Source organism: Somniosus microcephalus, chromosome 7, assembly GCF_052327205.1.
Source record: "Somniosus microcephalus isolate GS21.2 chromosome 7, FLI_Smic_1.0, whole genome shotgun sequence".
Taxonomy (NCBI): domain Eukaryota; kingdom Metazoa; phylum Chordata; class Chondrichthyes; order Squaliformes; family Somniosidae; genus Somniosus; species Somniosus microcephalus.
The window spans coordinates 1,111,042-1,119,917 of NC_140993.1; the positions used below are offsets into that span (position 1 = coordinate 1,111,042).

An 8,876-nucleotide genomic window follows, 5' to 3' on the forward strand; every position below is an offset into this window, starting at 1 on the left:
TTCACTAATGACCTCGTTTGTGATTTCAATACTTCCCCTTCCCTCGGGGATTGATTGATCAGGCTATTCAATCCTTCTACTGGAGCAGCTGTTTCAACATTCTGCTGTTCACATTGACGTGATTCAGCGTACTTTTGGCATCCCTGTAAAATCTGTGTTGCAACCTCAGCTATTTCCATAACTTTTGAGAGCTCCGAACTCCTTCCCTTTGAAGATTGAAGCTCGTGTTCAGATTGTTCCCATTGTAGAGTCTTGTCCTTCAGCATATGAAGGAGTTGGCTGACCGTTAACTCTTCCACGGGAACACTGTGTGTCAGAGTCTTCTCCATTTCATCCACCTTTTCCTCCAATGCTTTCACCTTCTTTTCCTCTTGTACTTTGGCTTCCAGCGCTCGGAGAAGTTGTGCCTTGATGCTCTCTAGCTCATGTTCAGAGGCCATTCTTACAGTTCCCTTTTCTTCCACTGAACGGATTCCCAGTTGAATCTGTTCTTCAAGTTGTTGAATCTCGGTCATTGCCGCCCCATATTTGTCTTGGGTTTCCTTTAATATTTTTATGAGTTCTTGTACATCTTGTCTTTCAGGTTCTGCCATGTCTTTCACCTCTAATTTCTCATCCATGGATGGAACTTCTACCGATGAGTCTGTCTTGGCCTTGAGCTCATCAAGAATTTCCTGCAGCCTTTGGACTTCTTGCTCATGTTCAACCTTCAGTTGCTCATATGCTTCCACTGAAACTAGCTTTTCGGAGGTTGCCGAGTTAACCCCTTCCAGAATTGTAGCCTGGGCCTGTTCATACTGTTCTTTCAACTTCTCACACTCTGCTTGTAAGGAGTCGTAGAGAAGAACTGGAATAAAATCCTGGCTTCCTGAAGATTCCTCTTCATTTGCTTCTTCCTGCAAATATTCTAACTCCTGAACAGCATAAGGGAGATGTGATCGGTAATTGGTCACGATGGCTCTATGGTCGCTCTCTGCTTGAGCTAGCTGCTTCTGTTGTCTTTCCAGATTCTCCCATTCGGTGTCATAGAACTTTTTCATTGTTTTCATCTCTTGTACGAGACGGTAACTCAATTGTTCTAATTGTTGTCGTAATTTGAAATAAGTTTGAGTCCGAGCTCGGTGTTCTTCCGTCATGGATATGTCCATAACTTGAACAGGCTCAGAATTTTCTGTCGAACTAGGTTGTCGTTGTTCGGTGGAGTTCTGTTCTGAAACTTTGTTCTTCTCTGGAGCATAAGCCTTTATGCATGCCTTCATTTTTCCAACCTTCGTCGGCAAGTCCATTTCAGCCTTGTCTTTCATATTTGGGTTGGTCTTATCGTCATCCGTTTCAGAATCTGAGCTGATTGTCTGCACCGAGTCCTCACTCGTTATGGCTTTTAGATAGTGCCATTCCATGTCTATTTTCTTGATCCACTCCCGTCCTAGAAGTGGTGGTCCTCCCGCATGTAGTACGTATAAGTTCATTCTTGGGTGTTCTTTACCCCTATCTCTCACTTTGACTCTTATCTTTCCCATGGGGTATACTTTATGCCCCGTGTATGTCTGCAATACGAACTTGGTATCTCTTAAGGGTATATGTGAGAATAGCCTGTGGTAATCCCTTCGATTTATGACTGATAGAGCTGATCCAGTGTCCAACTCCATTTTCACTTGGATTCCAGCTATTTTTAGCATGACCCAGATAGTTTGTAGGTCAGCTTCCTTACTCACATTGTGAATTCTCAGACTACCCAGCTCCTGGCCGTTTGGGTCTGAGTCTGAATTCTGTTCATCTGAACTCTTCTCAGCCACCTTGTGTACCTTGTTGTACTTTTCCTGTGATGGCTTCCTTTGGTTGTTGGTCCTTTGGTTGTTGGTCTTCTTCCCTGACCGGCATACCTTAGCTATGTGACCCAGTTTGCCACATTTCCTACATTCCTGGTTCTTAAACCAGCATTGGTTCTGGTCGTGTGTTGTCTTCCCACAACGATAGCATTTTGTTGTTGTCGAGGTAATTTGATCCACACTTAGTGCTGCTGTCTTTAGCTGCACTTCCGCAGTTCCCTTCGCTGCGGCTTCGTGCGATGCTGCAATAAGGACAGCCCTGTCAAGTGTAAGGTCGTTCTCTTCGAGTAGTCGCTTTTGCGTTCCTTCCTTTGCCAACCCGCACACGAACTTGTCTCGCAATGCCTCTGTCAGATTCCCTCCAAACTGGCAGTATTTTGCTAGTCTACGCAGTTGGACCAAGTATTCTGCGTTGCTTTCGTCTTTCTGTTACGTTCTCGCATAGAATTTGAATCGTTCTGCCAACATCAACGGTGTAGGGTTCAAGTGGTCCTTCAGGACAGCCACAATATCATTGAAAGTCTGATCCGCCGGTTTAGCTGGTGCTAGTAGATGCTTCAAGAGCCCGTATGTCTTTGCGCCCATCGAGTTCAGCAAGGTTATAGCTTTGTCATCTTCTTCTATTTTATTGGCCTCACAATAGATCTCAATGCGTTCCACGTACGTGGCCCAGTCTTCTACCTCGGAATTAAAATCGTTGATGTTACCACGCTTAGGCATCTTCCTCTCTTTGGGAACAACACAAGTATTTCTTTAAATTATTATTTCTTTTTTTTCTAAGATGGCGGTTTTCCCGCAAAAATGGCGGTTTCCCGCTCTTATCTTCTCTCCCCGCCCACTTCAATGGCGGTTTCCCGCTTCTGTCTTCTTCCTCGCCTAATGGCGGCTTCCCACATTTCTTCCCTGGCGGGAGGGGTACACTTTCCCCACGGGCGACGGCCGCTGGCTTTCAGGTTCACAGCCTGCGCGTCGGCTTCAAGGCTTTCCCTTTTTTTTTAATTTTATGGCAGGGCGACCAGCTCTGGGTACCCCGTTGATGGCGAACAGGTTCAGCCGCTGGGCTGGCTCTCGCACAGTTCCCCTTGCTTGGCTCTGTCTCTCTCCCGCTCGCTCGGCTCTACCGGCGCTGGGTACACCCCGTTGACGGAGGACAGTTCAGCCACTGGACTGGCTCTCACACAGTTCCCCTTGCTCGGCTCTGCCTCTCTCCCGCTCGTTCGGCTCTACCGGCGCTGGTTACACCCCGTTGACGGAGGACAGTTCAGCCACTGGACTGGCTCTCGCGCAGTCTCTCTTGGTCGGCTCTGCCTCTCCCGCTCGCTCGGACCCCAATCGCGCCTCCCAGCCCTCTCGCAGTCCGGTGCTTCTCTCCCCGGCTGCGGCTGAGTTTCTCTCTTCCCGCGCCTACGCTCCCGGTCGCAGCGCTTCATGGCTTTGGTCACCGCTCGGCTTTTCCCGCCGGTCGCGGTCTCTCACGACGCCGTTGGACCCGACTTTTTGTCCGGCTCCTTTACCCCCTCGACCGTGGTCGAGTGCCCAGCCCTTATTCTCCGGCTATTCTTTTCACTTTCCCTTACTCACAGTCACCGTGGCAGAAGGGACAGTCAGTGCCTGTTGCTGATGGAAGTTTTTGTCGCTAAAGTCTTCCTCCTTTCTATTGCTGCAGCCTTGAGTTTTCTCCCAGCCGAATGACGAGGGCGGTTGCCTCTTTTCGACGCTCTTTCGTTGCTTTGAAATTATTGTTGCCGCAGGGTACGATCGGACTTGTCGCCACTGTAAAGTCTGTGGGTTGTGCAGTTAATTACGACACAGACTTCAGGAGTAACATACAACAGGACTTTACTATTCGAAGGTCAGGGCGAATCTGCCCTATAAATCATGCCACAGCACTTATATACCGGTGTGGTCACCATCGGTATTACCGTATACAGAAGCCAAACAAGTAGTGCCACACCTAAAATAGTTCTCTTAAAGGTGAACGGTTACATACAATAGTCTCTTAAAGGTAGACGGTTACATACACTACAATTAACAGCAGCAATAACAGCAGAATCCAAACCTGCAGTCACTTGTGAACTCACTGGTGTCTCAGCAGGTGGGATGACCGAGTGAATCCCTTCCCACACACGGAGCAGGTGAATGGCCTCGCCCCTGTGTGAACTCGCTGGTGTCTCAGCAAGTTGGATGATAGACTGAATCCCTCCCCACACACGGAGCAGGTGAACGGCCTCTCCCCAGTGTGGGTGTGTTGGTGTGTCAGCAGGTTGGATGATAGACTGAATCCCTTCCCACACACGGAGCAGGTGAACGGCCTCTCCCCAGTGTGGGTGTGTTGGTGTGTCAGCAGGTTGGATGATAGACTGAATCCTTTCCCACACACGGAGCAGGTGAACGTCCTCTCCCCAGTGTGAACTCGCTGGTGTGTCAGCAGGTTGGATGATAGACTGAATCCCTCCCCACACACGAAGCAGGTGAACGGTCTCTCCCCGGTGTGAACTCGCTGGTGTGTCCGCAGACACTTTGCACTTTCAAGGAGTCAAACAGGCGTTTCACTGCAGACAGGTCGCCATGGCAACACTGATAGGACATTCCACTGAATCGACTGGTTGCAAACTGTAATCAGACCAGGAGAAACAACAGAGTTTGCCGTTATTAACCACAATATAAGCTTTAACTAGAGTGAGTAATACATTAAATTATAATGTGTGATGAAAGGTTCTGACGGAAGGTCTGTGACCTGAACCGTTAACTCTGTTTCTCTCTCCACAGATGCTGTCTGACCTGCTGAGGATTTCCAGCATTTTCTCTCTTTATTTCAGATTTCCAGCATCCGCAGTATTTTGCTTTTGTAATTGGATGGATCTTTCAGAGAGCCGCACAGGCACGATGGGCTGAATGGCCTCCTTCTGTACTGTATCATTCTAGGATTCTGTGAAGTGTCGGTTAATGCAATTTAAGAAGCATCAAAGGGTTTGTGTCAGAATTTAACTCAGTATTGAGCCAACATGTCCAGGCTATGTAAACTGGGGCTGTTCACACTGGAAAGAAAAGGTCGAGAGGTGATAGGATTGCTGTTTTTAGGATTCTAAAGGGACTGGATAATGTAGAGCATGACAAGTTGTTTCACCCTGTCCAGAACAGTAGAACCAGAGGACACGGCCTGCGCTTGAAGGGGGTAAATTCAAATCCAATCTGTGGAAACAATATTTCAGTGAGTGAGTGGTCAATCTATGGGACAGGCTCCCTAGGGAGACAGTGGAAGCAGTTAGTGTTGATTCATTCAAATGTAAATTAGACCGATTTCATTCATAGAGTAAGATTTTGGGACACAGTGTGTGAGTAATTTGAGACATGACGTGTGGTCAGTGTAGAATGCTTGGGAGGAAGAGGTGACTTTGGTCCGATGGCTCCTAAAGCTCTCCACCACTGGGGTTTTCCTCACCTCATGTCTGGGTCTGTTGTAGACTCATTGAGAGAGATTGATCACTGTGATTAGTCAACAGCTCCATTATCATTGTACTATGGGACTCCCAGGATGGTAGAAGGTCAATTAGATCAGAACTGAAATAATCCAGAGTAAGAAAGGCGAAATGGCCCAAAAATGGAGGAGTCAGTAGCAGGACATCAATTAGTCATCTCTTATCATGGAAACAGCACAGACTCGACACAAAGTGTGTTTGAAACAAAGCTGATTTGTTTGACATTTATCCAGAATATTAATCTCCAGCCCAGTTATAGGATTATAAACATCAGCAGAAACAAACCCCAATTGTCAGAATCATCCTGGTTCAGACCTGGGTGTGATTAACAGCAGCAATAACAGCAGAATCCAACCTCTGCAGTCAGTCATGAACTCGCTGGTGTCTCAGTAAGGAGGATGACTGAGTGAATCCCTTCCCACACATGGAGCAGGTGAATGGCCTCTCCCCAGTGTGAACAGGTTGGTGTGCCAGCAGGTTGTAGGAATCCGTGAATCCCTTCCCACACACGGGGCAGGTGAACCAACTCTCTCCAGTGTGAACTCGCTGGTGTGTCAGCAGGTAGGATGAATCAGTAAATCTTTTCCCACATACGGAGCAGGTGAATGGCCTCTCCCCAGTGTGAGTGCGTTGGTGTTTCAGCAGACCACTTGTGCTTTTAAAGCTCTTCTCACAGTCAGAACATTCAAAAGGTCTCTCATCAGTGTGAACATGTCGGTGTTCGGTGAGGTGGGATGACTGTGTGAAACCCTTCCCACACTCAGAGCAGATGAACGGTCTCTCCCCGGTGTGAACTCGCTGGTGTGTCAGAAGGTCGGATAAATCAGTGAATCCCTTCCCGCACTCAGTGCACATGAACGGCCTCTCCCCAGTGTGAAATCGCTGGTGTCTCAACAGGTGAGATGATCGGGCGAATCCCTTCCCACACACGGAGCAGATGAATGGCCTCTCCCCAGTGTGAGTTTGTTGATGTTTCAGCAGGTGCTGTTTGCTTTTAAAGCTCTTTTCACAGTCAGAACATTGAAACGGTCTCTTATCAGAGTGAACAAGTTGGTGTGTCAGAAGGTGGGACGAACAAGTGAATCCCTTCCCACACACGGAGCAGGTGAAAGGCCTCTCCCCAGTGTGGGTGCGTAGGTGTGTCAATAAATCCTTTTTACTTTTAAAGCACTTCTCACAGTCAGAACAATTAAAAAGTTTGTTATCAGAGTGAACAAGTTGATGTGCCAGAAGGTGGGATGACTGAGTGAATCCCTTCCCACACATGGAGCAGGTGAACGGTCTCTCCCCAGTGTGAACTCGTTGGTGTGTCAACAGATCCTTTGTGCTTTTAAAGCTTTTCTCACAGTCAGAACATTTAAAAGGTCTCTTATCAGTGTGAACTCGCTGGTGTGTCAGGAGGGTTGATAAAGCAGTAAATCCCTTCCCACATTCAATGCAAGTGAACGGTCGCTCTCCAGTATGAACTCGCTGGTGTGTATAGAGGCTGGATGACTGAGCGAATCCCTTCCCACACACGGTGCAGGTAAATGGCCTCTCCCCAGTGTGACTGCGTCGATGAGTTTCCAGCTCAGATGGGTAATTGAATCCCTTCCCACAGTCCCCACATTTCCATGGTTTCTCCATGGTGCAGGTGTCCTTGTGTCTCTCCAGGTTGGGTGATCAGTTGAAGTCTCGTCCACACACATAACACGTGTATGGTTTGTCCCCGCTGTGAATGGGGTGATATTTTTCAGGCTGTGTAACTGGTTAAAGCTCTTTCCACAGTCAGTGCACTGGAACACACTCACTCGGGTGTGAGACGGTGCCTTTCCAGTCACACTGGTGTTTGAAATCTTTTCCCACAGGCAGAACAAACATTTCTCCTTCCACATTCAGAGGCCGATGATATTCAGGTCCTGATGAATGGAGTGACTCTGTCAGATCTTGATGTGATGTTTGGTTTGAGTTTGCAGTGTGTAAATGCTGCCCTTCTCACAGCCTGTAAAAGGAGTTTACAAAAGCCATCACTGTGAGTCCAGGATAGAAATTGACAAGATTCTCTCCTCCTGGTTCCTGGCCAAGGGGGCCGCGCATGCGCCCTGCTGCCCCCTGAGCCTCTCAAGATGGCGGCTGTTAACCCGGGCCTGTCACCAGGAGAAAGCCCCACAGCTGCCGCCCCGCTCGGGGCAAACGCCTGGCCCAGAGGTTCTTGTTCAGGGCATGAGGCACACCCAGGGTGTTTATAAAGCCTCCCCGCCAGTTCTATTGCCCCCCCCCCCGCGCTCCGCTGCCTCCTCCCTGCTCCGGAATCTTCTCTCCGCCTTCCATCTCCATCACCTGACTGGCGGCACTGACTGCGCATGCGCGGGACCCGCCCCGCACAGAGCCCTCCCCGCGCCTGCGCACACTGACCCTGCAGCATTGATAGGGCCTATTCTAGCGCGCGGAGTGTTCTGGGTAATACTAGCCGCCATTTTAGTCAAATAATGTGGAGGAAAAGCGAGTGGAATAGCTGAGGTCAGAGATACCTTTGGAGGAGGGAATAGGAGGACGATGAGCGGTGTGGCACAGAGCTGGAAAATCTACTAAACGGAGTGGCTTGCTAAACAGAGTGGTTAGGGGAATTTGGTGAGAATGGGAATTGGATGCTGAGGGGGAAGAGGGTGCTCTGTAATTTAAACCAAGGAGCAACGGTAAATAATAAATAATCGCACCGGAGGACACAGAAAAAAGTGATGTTATAATCAACACACAGCAGAGCAAATTATAAGTATATCGGTAAGAATATCGATATCCCTTTGTGTGTTTAGTCTCTTTAGTGTTTAGTGTTAAGCTTGCCTTAGTAAGGATTATTAGTGCACGTAAATGTAAGTCAAAGGAAAACGAGGTAAGTGATTAAATTCTAACTGCTTTTAAAGATGCTCATAACTGATAAATAGCAAAGTAATTAATCAGAGTTCAAGAAGTAAACTACAGAAAGCAAAAAATAAATTCATTCATTCATTAATAAAGACCAGGCAGTGTGTGGGGATTGTAGTATGTGGGAGTTTGTGAACAACCAGACTGCCCCAGACTGCCACATCTGCAACAAATGCCTCTGCCTCATGACATTCCAGCTCAGAGTCGGTGAGCTGGAGTCCAAGCTAGAGACACTCCGACATATAAGGGAGGAGCAGGAATTACTGGATAATTTACTTGAGTGCAGTCACACACCAGAAGAAAGCACAGGTACAGGAAGGGGAGAGTGTGACTGTCAGTCAGCCGGTAAGGGGAATGTAGAAGAAGTAGTGAAGGAAGTCCTGCAGACACTGCTCCTGTCCAACAGGTACAAAGTACTCAATACCTGTGAGGATCAGGAGAAAGACTGGGAAGGACAGCTAGAATGCTGCCCAAGGCATCATGGAACAGGAGGCTGTCCAGGGGTGGAGGTGCAGAGTGGAAACATTGTCGTATCGGGGATTCTATAATTAGAAGGATAGATAGTAGTCTTTAGAGTCAGGATTGAGAGTCCCGGAGGGTGTATTGCTTTTCTGTTGTCAGGGTAAGGGATATCTTAAAATGGCTGGAAATGAATCTGGACACCAAA

At 48.1% G+C, this 8,876-nt stretch overlaps 1 pseudogene; it reads right to left on the reverse strand.

Annotated features, from left to right (window-relative positions):
* Positions 1 to 3,894: 3,894 nt before the first annotated feature.
* Positions 3,895 to 6,979, reverse strand: LOC147114440 (uncharacterized; annotated as a pseudogene).
* Positions 6,980 to 8,876: the final 1,897 nt, after the last annotated feature.